Below are 13294 nucleotides of genomic sequence, written 5' to 3'. Positions count from 1 at the left end.
TCTCTCCTGCTCTGACAGAGTTCACAATCCTTCTCCTGTAAACCCTGTTCATCTTTTAGTGAGTGTTTGCCACGCAGATGCCTGCAGCGCAGAGATGACATCATGCGGCGAAAGGCCCCAGTTTACTGGGTGAGAGACTCCAAGTGATGACCTCAGGGTACATCATGCTGCTGATATCATACTGGCTGTGTCTCAAATGGCACCCTATCCCCTATATTGAGCGCTACTGGGGACATAGGGAATAAGGTGCCATTCGGGACACATACTGGCTTGGCATGATCTTGTCCTGACTAGATGACTGCATGGCTGCAAAGGCCCAGTCTGAGATGTATACTGCCTTTCCATTGGGTAAATTGTGTACAGATATGAGGCATTTACTTAAATAAAGTGTAAAGTCTAGACTATGTTAGGTCCAAAATGTTTATCTTCAGTTTCCATCTGTGCGCTCCGTTCTTAGTGAATCAGTCACCAAATATGGTTGTCTCCACTCAATAATGACTAGGCCTATCTGATAGCATGGAAAGAGCCCTCTATGACAATCTGTTACGTGATGGGAAGTTCCTTGCCAAGAGTCGATATACATGACCCAAGGTGGCTGATCATTGATCAGTGCACATTACGACATGACACGGTACAGAGAAAAAAGTGAAATTGTGAAAAAGAGAGCAAGAGAGAGAGATAGTGTTTGATCTCCTTGTGATCTCTGCTTAGATATCATGTTCTCTTGCATTCTTTGAGATTAGGAGCTGTTCTCCTGCCTGGGTGAGAGACTCCTTTAAACACATAAAACAACAGATCAGCTTATTCCCTGGCCACTAGATCGTATCCTGTTTGGAAACACTCTGGATGACACGCTGGTCAGTCAGTGTTGGGGAAGCTGCTCTGAAAATATAGTTTACCAAGCTACCAATTACTTCACACTGGAAGAAGTTGAGCTGCACTAAAGCTAAAGAAAATAGTTTAGAAAACTAAAGCTACTTTGAAAAGTAGTTCCTTACATCAAAACTACATTGTGAAAAACAATTATATTAGCTATAGCACAAGCAGCAGAATACACATTAATCCTGACTCTGCCATCAGCATGACTGGGATTCGTCGGCAAAAGCCCATCCGTGACAAGGGTCAATGAGTTGTGCGTTCTGAGATTCCGTTCTGCACACAACTGTTTAAACTGCACCTTTATTTTCCAGTTTGTGGTCTGCCTGCTAGCTTGTGCAATTCTTGCCATTCTCCTTTGACATCTCATCAACAAGCTTTCTCCCTCACCCAAATCCAGATAGCTGATGTTCTGAAAGAACTGCAATATCTGGACCCTTACAAATCAGCCGGGCTAGACAATCTGGACCCTCTCTTTCTGAAATTATCCGCCTAAATTGTTGCAACCTAGCCTGTTCTAGCCTGTTCAACCTCTCTTTCGATAGTCTGAGATCATCAAAGATTGGAATACTGCCGCGGTCATCCCCCTATTCAAAGGGGGAGACACTCTGGACCCAAACTGTTACAGACCTATATCTATTCTACCCTGCCTTTCGAAGGTCTTCAACACCATCATCCCAGACATCCTGACCCACTCCAATTTGCATACCGCCCCAACAGATCCACAGATGATGCAATCTCTATCGCACTCCACACTGCCCTTTCCCACCTGGACAAAAGGAACACCTACGTGAGAATGCTATTCATTGACTACAGCTCAGCGTTCAACACCATAGTGCCATCAAAGCTCATCAATAAGCTAAGGACCCTGGGATTAAACACCTCTCTCTGCAACTGGATCGTGGTCATCCTGACAGTCCACCCCCAAGTGTTGAGGGTAGGCAACAACACAACTGACCCTCAACACGGGGGCCCCTCAGGGATGCGTTTTTAGTCCCCTCCTGTACTCCCTGTTCACCCACGACTGCACGGCCAGGCACGACTCCAACACCATCCTTAAGTTTGCCGATGACACTACAGTGGTAGGCCTGATCATCGGCGACGAGACAGCCTACAGAGAGGAGGTCAGAGACCTGGCAGTGTTGTGCCAGGACAACAACTTCTCCCTCAAAGTCAGCAAGACAAAGGAGCTGATCGTGGACTACAGGAAACAGAGAGCCGAGCACACCCCCATCCACATCGACAGGACTGCAGTGGAGCAGGGCAAGAGCTTCAAGTTCCTCGGTGTCCACATCACTACGGAATTATCATAGTGCAAACACATCAACACAGTCATGAAGAGGGCACAACAATGCCTCTTCCCCTTCAGGAGGCTGAAAAGATTTGGCATGGGCCCTCAGATCCTTAAATAGTTTTACAGCTGCACCATTGAGAGCATCTTGACTGGCTGCATCACCTCTTGGTATGGCAACTGCTTGGCATCCGGCCGCAAGGCGCTACAGCCGGTAGTGCGTACAGTCCAGTACAGCACAGGGGCCAAGCTCCCTGTGTCAGAGGAAAGTCCCAAAAATGTACAAAGACTACAGCAACCCAAGTCATACGTATAGTGTTCTCTCTGCTACCTCACGGCAAGCGGTACCAATGCACCAAGTCTTGAACCGATAGGACGCGGAACAGCTTCTACCCCCAAGCCATAAGACTGCTAAATATTTACTTAAATAGTTAACCAATAGCTATCCAAACTATCTGCATTGACCGTTTTTGCACTCTCTTTTGACTCATCACATACGCTACTGTTAATGTTCATTATATATCCTGTTGCCTAGTCATTTTATCCCTACCTATATGTACATATCTAACTCAATTACCTCGTACCCCTGCACCTCGATTCGGTACTGGTACCCAGTGTATATAGCCAAGTTATCATTAGTCATTGTGTATTTATTCCTGGTATTTAATTATTTTTTTCTTATAGATATTTTCTTTTAATCTGCATTGTTCGGAAGGGCCTGTAAGTAAGCATTTTACTGTTATTCTACACCTGTTGTTTACGAAGCATGTGACAAATAAAATTAGATTTGATTTAACTGAAGGTCTCGATGCCGGTCGGCCTTGTAACGTTCGTCTGAAGAAGTAGACCAAGGTGCAGCGTGGTAAGTGTTCATGATCTTTAATACTCAGAACACCAAACAAAAAGGAATAACGAACGTCACGTTCTGCCGGCTTCACAGAGCTAACAAAAAAAAGAAGATCCCACAACATAGGTGGGAAAACAGGCTACCTAAGTATGATTCCCAATCAGAGACAACGATAGACAGCTGCCTCTGATTGGGAACCACACTCGGCCAAAACTAAATAAATACAAAACATAGAATGCCCCCCCCCCCACATCACACCCTGACCTCACCAAACAGAGAAATAAAACGGCTCTCTAAGGTCAGGGCGTGACAGGCCTGCTTTATATAGCTAGCCACGGCCACATGACTCACTGTCTGTAAGAGCGAACCATTTTTGTGAACCTGGTGGTGTACCTAATAATCTGGCCGCTGAGTGCATATACATATTCGTATTCTTATATACTGTACAGTTAAATTAGATCTTTAGAAAGAGTAGAGGCGCTGTGATACAAGATGTTGTTCATCTGTTTTTTAAAGCTAAGCTTTGTTGTGAGTCTATGCAGGACAAACCAAGAGCAGAAGCAGACCTAAATGCCTGGTCTTTATTAGGAGGCTCATACACTGTAACAGCCACATGGATTTTAGAGGGGGAGTAAATTCTAGGCGCACCATGAGAGACGTTCCTCTCCTCTGTGAATGTTTATACAGCACTGCTAAAGCTGCCTGGCCTTATGCGGTCATGTGTTAGTCTCCATCCAGCCTTGTCTCCATCCAGGGACAGAGAGCCAGTCAACTCTGATGAAGAAGGTCCAAGGATGGAAAAGGCAGGATGAGTGCTCTGATGAACTGTTCATACAACACTAACACTGGATGGTCTCATGTCTTTGACAACCTATACACAGGTTCACTGACAGGCTATTCTATTCTATTCGACCTCGACCAGGCCTGCAAGTCACCATAAAGATTCTTACACTGTGAAAAATGGCTTGATAATCACTTAAAACACAGTAAGACATTACATGCAGTAGTCCTTTTACCACATGGAGCTGGCTTGGAGATATTATTTATTGTTTTTTTCTTCTTTTGAACCTTTAACTAGGCAAGTCGGTCAAGAACAAATTCTTATTTACAATGACGGCCTACCCCGGCCAAACCCTAACCTGGATGACACTGGGCCAATTGTGTGCCGCCCTATGGGACTCCCAATCACAGCCGGTTGTGATACAGCCTGGAATCGAACCAGGGTCTGTGGTGACGCCTCTAGCACTGAGATGCAGTGCCTTAGACCGCAGCACCAGTTGGGAGCCGGGGGACCCGGGAGCTCGGGAGCTGGGGTACCCGAACATGTACCATAGTTTGGAAACCACAGATCTAGGTCAAGCAGAAACATCCATTGCGACAATCCTAAATCTCCTTCCATTTTAGCCCCATTAGCCTAACATTGAGCCAGGCCAGGCTCGGACGCCAGACAAGTGGGATCTATTTCACAGAGCAGGATTTAATGAATTACAGAGAGGAATTTCTTAAATGTCTTTTGGACAGCTTTCCTTTGCGGGTCTTGATTTCCACAGACGTTGATTTTTGGTCCAGTCCGGTCTGGATCAGCCTTGATTTGCCCAAAACATAGACGTCTATGTTTGGTTCAGATTTGGTTCAGTCTAGACCGGCCTTGATTTGATCCAAACAGTGATGTACTGTACCAGTCAAACGTTTAAACACATCTACTCATTCAAGGGTGTTTCTTTATTTCTACTATTTTCAACATTGTAGAATAATAGTGAAGACATCACAACTAAGAAATAACACATATGGAATCATGTGGTAACCAAAAAAGTGTTAAACAAATCAGAATATATTTTATATTTGAGATTCTTCAAAGTAGCCACCCTTTGCCTTCATGACAGCTTTGCAAACTTTCAGCCAGAAATTAAAATGAATATGATTTCAACATCCGGAAAATACATAATATTCAATGTCCGGAAAATATGTATTTTCAACATCCGGAAAATACGTCTTTTAACCTTTCATTTAGAAACTAAAAGGAACCTATATTTAACGTCCAGAAAATATGTATTTTAGAGCAGGACATGACAGGACTATTCTAGGTTTGCGGGGTATATGGCCGCAGAACGACCACGACCAGGCCTCCAAGTCTCCATAAGGATTAATACATTGATAAAAATGCTTCATAATCACTTAAAGCACCGCAAGACACTTAATGCAGTAGTCCTTTTCAAGTACCCCCTGTTGCTGGCTTTGGAGATAGCTGGGGTACCCAAACACAGTACCACAGATCTAGGTCATGGATGTGACATTTCTAAATCTCCTTCCATTTTAGCTCCATTAGCCTTACAGTGAGCCAGGACAGGCTCGGACGTCAGACAAGTGGGATCTATTTCACAGAGCAGGATTTAATGAATTACAGAAAGGAATTACCTAAATGTTTTGTTTCACTCTTGCCAAGTACATGTATTTCTAATTCATTTACAATGTGTATGCATCATGAAACATTGTAAACTTACATAAACCTACTATGTCTTCTGACTTACCAGGAGGCAATCCTGAAAGGGCAGCGGATAGAGATATGATGGGCACCTGCTGGCACTGCGCCTGGTCTATGTTCTCTCTCTATTTATTTACAAAGCACCAGAATCTACATTTGAGGCTCCATAAGGCCTAGCAGTTGATTGGGGAGACAATCCACCAGGGTAGAAATAACAGCACAGCCATAGATTAATGGTACTGGCCTGTGCTGAACGGGTGCGAGCCTGAACTGCACTGTGGGCTCTGTGTAAACACATGGCCAATTGGTTTACGACTCGTCACGACCAACCACCACACAGCAAGCCGGGGGTCTGCTGCTGTACTGGACAGTACATGCATTGGGGGTTGACTGGGATCCTTAGTACACTCCCGATATAAACACTCCCCAGTTAACAGCACTCCCTTCTATGCAGCCTGTAAAACCATCAGCATCACTCCCTCCTACACACTACCTATGCTTTTTAATCAGCTCCTGACTGAGTCCCAGCTCTGATGCAAAGCCTATCACAGAGAGACTGAGCTTGATCTTATTGCTCTGCAAAGTGTTTCATTTCTTGAAGGACCCCTTTAATGGTCAGCCCTCCTCTCTCTTCTTTCTCACCCTTTCATCCCAAAGGCTGCCTGCCTGGACTACGGCCCATTCACCCCACTGGAAAATAGGAGTTAGTTTCACCCCACCGGAATGACCATGGGCTACTGTACTGTACACACAACCATAAAAGCCTATATTGCTTCCCCAGATATTCACTGCAGATCTCTATCTTTTTTCACTCTCCCTTCCACCTCTTCATTCTCTCCAGCCATTTCTGGATATAATTAAGGAATTACTAACAGGAGTAAACAACTAAAGAACCTCCCCATTTTGGGTTATTATTCATCTCACTTGGAAGAGTTTTCCTAGTCCAAGTACTGAGAGAAGGTAGGACTTCGGGCCAAATCTCTCGTCTTGTCCGAAGTGTGACATGAAGCTTTGCCTCTGAGGAGGCAGATGTGCTTGCTTGTTTACAGTCAAGGCCTGTTGCTCAATGTCTGCAGCTGTGCTGCACACAAAACTTTTGCAGAAAGAAATGCACCAGGTTTTCATCATAAACATTGAGGAGAGTTCTAATATCACACCAACAGCAACGTGCCCTTCTGGAGATTTTTATTTCTCGCTGACATTTTTCTCCCAGGAAAATATTGCCAATATGGGCTTTTTGCTGTGCTGACATCATGGACACTTAATGCCTGAGCTCACTGTGGATATATATGAGAATGGAAAAGTAAAGTTAATGAAAAGAAAAGAATGGACAAAACAGTGACTGTATTCTTTGGAGATCTCCTGACAGCAGTGGAGGACTGTGATACTGTCAGTACTGTGGTAGTGGGGGGTCATGATACGGTACTGTCAGTACTGTGGTAGTGGGGGGTCATGATACGGTACTGTCAGTACTGTGGTAGTGGGGGGTCATGATACGGTACTGTCAGTACTGTGGTAGTGGGGGGTCATGATACGGTACTGTCAGTACTGTGGTAGTGGGGGGGTCATGATACAGTACTGTCAGTACTGTGGTAGTGGGGGGTCATGATACGGTACTGTCAGTACAGTGGTAGTGGGGGGTCATGATACGGTACGGTCAGTACAGTGGTAGTGGGGGGTCATGATACGGTACTGTAGTAGGGGGGGTGGAGGGGTCATAATACGGTACTGTCAGTACAGTGGTAGTGGGGGGTCATGATACGGTACTGTCAGTACTGTGGTAGTGGGGGGTCATGATACGGTACTGTCAGTACTGTGGTAGTGGGGGGTCATGATACGATACTGTCAGTACTGTGGTAGTGGGGGGTCATGATACGGTACTGTCAGTACAGTGGTAGTGGGGGGTCATGATACGGTACTGTCAGTACTGTGGTAGTGGGGGGTCATGATACGGTACTGTCAGTACTGTGGTAGTGGGGGGTCATGATACGGTACTGTCAGTACAGTGGTAGTAGGGGGTCATGATACGGTACTGTCAGTACAGGGGTAGTGGGGGGTCATAATACGGTACTGTCAGTACTGTGGTAGTGGGGGGTCATGATACGGTACTGTCAGTACAGTGGTAGTGGGGGGTCATAATACGGTACTGTCAGTACAGTGGTAGCGGGGGGTCATGATACGGTACTGTCAGTACAGTGGTAGTGGGGGGTCATGATACGGTACTGTCAGTACAATGGTAGTGGGGGGTCATGATACGGTACTGTCAGTACAGTGGTAGCGGGGGGTCATGATACGGTACTGTCAGTACAGTGGTAGTGGGTGGCTCATGATACGGTACTGTCAGTACAGTGGTAGTGGGGGGTCATAATACGGTACTGTCAGTACAGTGGTAGCGGGGGGTCATGATACGGTACTGTCAGAACAGTGGTAGCGGGGGGTCATGATACGGTACTGTCAGTACAGTGGTAGTGGGGGGTCATGATACGGTACTGTCAGTACAGTGGTAGTGGGGGGTCATAATACGGTACTGTCAGTACAGTGGTAGCGGGGGGTCATGATACGGTACTGTCAGTACAGTGGTAGTGAGGGGTCATGATATGGTACTGTCAGTACAGTGGTAGCGGGGGTCATGATACGGTACTGTCAGTACAGTGGTAGTGGGGGGTCATGATACGGTACTGTCAGTACAGTGGTAGTGGGGGGTCATAATACAGTACTGTCAGTACAGTGGTAGCGGGGGGTCATGATACGGTACTGTCAGTACAGTGGTAGTGGGGGGTCATAATACGGTACTGTAGTAGTGGGGGGTGGAGGGGTCATGATACGGTACTGTCAGTATTGTGGTCGTGGGTTCATAGCTTCAACCCCGCAGCACACACTCACCAATTGATTGATGGACTGTTGAAAGTATATTTTTTTATCTTGCTTTGTTTGCAAATTCAGTATTATGTCTATCTCCGATAAGCTACCCAGGAAAGGGCTGAAAATAGCCCATATTAATATATGTAGCCTTATATATAAGGTTCATAAAATCAATAACTAGATAACATTCATATATTAGCCATTTCTGAGACTCACTAAGATAATTAATTTGGTGACACAGCAGTAGCAATACAAGGATATAACATCTATAGAAGAGACAGAAATGCTTATGGGGGAGGTGTTGTATATATTCAGAGCCATATCCCTGTAATGCTTAGAGAAGATCTTATGTCAAGTGTTATTGAAGTGTTGTGGTTGCAGGTTCACTTAGCACATCTAAAGCCTTTTCTTTTGGGGTGTTGCTATAGGCTATCTACGTGCTAACAGTCAGTATCTAAATAATATGTGTGAAATTCTTGATAGTGTATGTGATGTAAACAAAGTTGTCTACTTTCTTGGGGACCTGAATATTGACTGGCTTTCATCAAACTATCCACTCAAGAGGAAGCTTCTTACTGTAACCAGTGCCTATAATCTGGTTCAGATTATTAATCAACCTACCAGGGTGTTTACAAACACTACAGGAACATGATCATCCACATGTATCGATCACAGTTTTACTAATACTGTAGAACTTTGTTCTAAACATATATCCATACCCATTGGATGCAGTGATCACAATATAGAGGCTATATCCAGGAAAGTCAAAGTTCTAAAAACTGGGCCTAAAATAGTGTATAAGAGATCATACAAACATTTTTGCTCTGACTCTTATGTGGATGATATAAAAAATATTTGTTGGTCTGATGTGATTAATGAGGAGCATCCAGATGCTGCACTTGATACATTTATGAAATTGCTTCTTTCAATTATTGATAAACATGCACCTATTAAGAAACTGACTGTTAGAACTGTTAAGGCTCCATGGAATGATGAGGGATTGAAAAACGGTATGGTTGAAAGAGATGAGGCAAAAGGAGTGGCTAATAAGTCTGGCTGCACGTCTGACTGGCTGACTTACTGCAAATTGAGAAATTATGTGACTAAACTCAACAAAAAGAAGAAGAAACTGTATTATGAAGCCAAGATCAATGATATAAAGAACTATGGAAAAACACTTGGGAGTACTTCAAATTAAATTATGGGCAGAAAGACAAATTGAACAACATCTTTCATTGAATCAGATGGCTTATTCTGCTGCTGGTGAGTCCCTGATCCACCTCTACGCAGACGACACCATTCTGTATACTTCCGGCCCTTCTTTGGACACTGTGTTAACAACCCTCCAGGCAAGCTTCAATGCCATACAACTCTCCTTCCGTGGCCTCCAATTGCTCTTAAATACAAGTAAAACTAAATGCATGCTCTTCAACCGATCGCTACCTGCACCTACCCGCCTGTCCAACATCACTACTCTGGACGGCTCTGACTTAGAATATGTGGACAACTACAAATACTTAGGTGTCTGGTTAGACCGTAAACTCTCCTTCCAGACCCATATCAAACATCTCCAATCCAAAGTTAAATCTAGAATTGGCTTCCTATTTCGCAACAAAGCATCCTTCACTCATGCTGCCAAACATACCCTTGTAAAACTGACCATCCTACCAATCCTCGACTTTGGCGATGTAATTTACAAAATAGCCTCCAATACCCTACTCAACAAATTGGATGCAGTCTATCACAGTGCAATCCGTTTTATCACCAAAGCCCCATATACTACCCACCATTGTGACCTGTACGCTCTCGTTGGCTGGCCCTCGCTTCATACTCGTCGCCAAACCCACTGGCTCCATGTCATCTACAAGACCCTGCTAGGTAAAGTCCCCCCTTATCTCAGCACGCTGGTCACCATAGCATCTCCCACCTGTAGCACACGCTCCAGCAGGTATATCTCTCTAGTCACCCCCAAAACCAATTCTTTCTTTGGCCGCCTCTCCTTCCAGTTCTCTGCTGCCAATGACTGGAACGAACTACAAAAATCTCTGAAACTGGAAACACTTATCTCCCTCACTAGCTTTAAGCACCAACTGTCAGAGCAGCTCACAGATTACTGCACCTGTACATAGCCCACCTATAATTTAGCCCAAACAACTACCTCTTTCCCAACTGTATTTAATTTTTATTTATTTATTTATTTTGCTCCTTTGCACCCCATTATTTTTATTTCTACTTTGCACACTCTTCCATTGCAAAACTACCATTCCAGTATTTTACTTGCTATATTGTATTTACTTTGCCATCATGGCCTTTTTGCCTTTACCTCCCTTCTCACCTCATTTGCTCACATTGTATATAGACTTGTTTATACTGCATTATTGACTGTATGTTTGTTTTTACTCCATGTGTAACTCTGTCGTTTTATCTGTCGAACTGCTTTGCTTTATCTTGGCCAGGTCGCAATTGTAAATGAGAACTTGTTCTCAACTTGCCTACCTGGTTAAATAAAGGTAAAATAAATAAAAATAAATAAATAAATTATTCATCACAAAACCATTTGACATTGCCAATTAAATAATCATTCAAATAATTGGCAAAGTGGGAAAACTTAGGCAGGAAACGCCAACAACAAACAGTGAGCAATTGTATTCATGCATAAAAAAATTATGAAAGAAAGGCATTGCGGGGGCCTCCCGGGTGGTGCAATGGTCTAGGGTACTGCATCACAGTGATAGCTGTGCCACCAGAGACTCTGGGTTTGCGCCCAGGCTCTGTCGCAGTCGGCCCCGACCGGGAGGTCCGGCGATGCACAATTGGCCTAGCGTCGTCCGGGTTAGAGAGGGTTTGGCCGGTAGGGATATCCTTGTCTCATCGCACACTAGCAACTCCTGTGGCGGGCTGGGCGCTGTGCACGCTAACCAGGTCGCCAGGTGCACGGTGTTTCCTCCGACACATTGGTGTGGCTGGCTTCTGGGTTGGATGCGAGCTGTGTTAAGAAGCAGTGCGGCTTGGTTGGGTTGTGTTTTGGAGGACGCATGGCTTTCGACCTTCATCTCTCCCGAGCCCGTACGGGACTTGTAGCGATGAGACAAGATAGTAACTACTAACAATTGGATACCACGAAATTGGGGAGAAAAGGGGATACATTTTTTTTAACAAATATTTAAAAAAAAGGCATTGCAAGTTTGAATTTAGTAATGTTAGAGTTAGTTAGGAGAGGTGGAAAAAGTATTGTTATCGATCAATAATGACAAACCTCCTGGCATTGACAACTTAGATGGAAAGCTACTGAGGATAGTAGCTGACTCTATAGCCACTCCTATCTGTCATATTTTTAATCTGAGTTGAGAGGAAAGTCTTTGTCCTCAGGCCTGGAGGGACGCCAAAGTAATTCCGCTACCCAAGAGTTGTAAAGCGGCCTTTGCTGGTTCTAACAGCAGACCTATAAGCCTGCTGCCAGCTCTTAGCAAACTGTTGGAAAAAATTGTATTTGACCAAATACAATTATTTCAGCATGCTTATATAGAAGGGCACTCAATAGTACTGCACTGACACAAATGACTGATGATTGGTTGAAAGAAAGGGATAATACAAAGATTGTGGGAGCTGTACTGTTAGATTTCAGTGCAGCCTTTGATATGATTGACCATAACCTGTTGTTGAAAGAACTTGTGTTATTGAGCTATCTATCTAATATAACTAAAAGGGGTTTCTTTAATGGAAGCTTCTCTCATGTCAAACATGTAAAGTGTAGTGTGACGCAGGGCAGCTCTCTAGGCCCTCTACTCTTTTCTATTTTTACCAATGACCTGCCAAATCAAATCAAATTTTATTAGTCACATGCGCTGGATACAACCGGTGTAGACCATACAGTGAAATGATTACTTACGAGCCCCTATCCAACAGTGCAGTTTCAAAAAATACGGATAAGAATAAGAGAAAAGTAACAAGTAATTAAAGAGCAGTAGTAAAAAATAACACTATATACAGGGGGTGGCGGTACAGATTCAATGTGCGGAGGCACTGGATAGTTGAGGCATTAAACAAATCTAATCAAATGTTATTAGTCACATGCGCCGAATACAACAGGTGTAGACCATACAGTGAAATGCTTACTTACAAGCCCCTAACCAACAATGCAGTTTAAAAAATACGGAAAATAATAAGTAATAAAAGTAAAAAGTAATTAAAGAGCAGCAGTAAAATAACAATAGCTAGACTATATACAGGGGGGTACCAGTACAGAGTCAATGTGCGGGTGCATCAGTTAGTTGAGGTGAAATGTACATGTACAAAGAGTTAAAGTGACTATGCATAGATGATAACAACAGAGAATAGCAGAGGTGTAAAAGAAGGGGAGAGGGGGGGGGGTGCAATGCAAATAGTCTGGGTAGTCATTTGATTAGGTGTTCAGGAGTCTTATGGCTTGGGGGTATAAGTTGTTTAGAAGCCTCTTGGACCTAGACTTGGCGCTCCGGTACCACTTGCCGTGCGGTAGCAGAGAGAAGAGTCTATGACGAGGGTGGCTGGAGTCTTTGAAATTTTTTAGGGTCTTCATCTGACACCGCCTGGTATAGAGGTCCTGGATGGCAGGAAGCTTGGCCCCAGTGATGTACTGGGCCGTTCGGACTCAACCAGCTCCACTGCAGCCCCGTCAATGAGAATGGGGGCGTGCTCAGTCTTCTTTTTCCTGTAGTCCACAATCATCTCCCTTGTCTTGATCACAATGAGAGGGAGGTTGTTATCGTGGCACCACACGGCCAGGTCTCTGACCTCCTCCATATAGGCTATCTCGTCATTGGCGGTGATCAGGCCTACCACTGGTGTGTCATCGGCAAACTTAATGATGGTTTTGGAGTCCTGCCTGTCCATGCAGTCATAAGTGAACAGGGAGTACAGGAGGGGACTGAGCACGCACCCCTGAGGGGTCCCTGTG

At 44.4% G+C, this 13294-nt stretch overlaps 1 protein-coding gene across 6 annotated transcripts in view; it reads right to left on the bottom strand.

Moving 5' to 3' along the window:
- The window catches only part of LOC109908122 (protein phosphatase 1 regulatory subunit 12B), a 38213-nt gene that overhangs the window by 9440 nt on the left and 15479 nt on the right, over window positions 1-13294 (bottom strand). The window lies entirely within an intron of this gene.

The sequence above is a fragment of the Oncorhynchus kisutch genome, linkage group LG17, assembly GCF_002021735.2.
Source record: "Oncorhynchus kisutch isolate 150728-3 linkage group LG17, Okis_V2, whole genome shotgun sequence".
NCBI lineage: Eukaryota > Metazoa > Chordata > Actinopteri > Salmoniformes > Salmonidae > Oncorhynchus > Oncorhynchus kisutch.
Note: the sequence above shows the minus strand (reverse complement) of the source record. Positions and strands in the feature narration are given on the sequence as shown.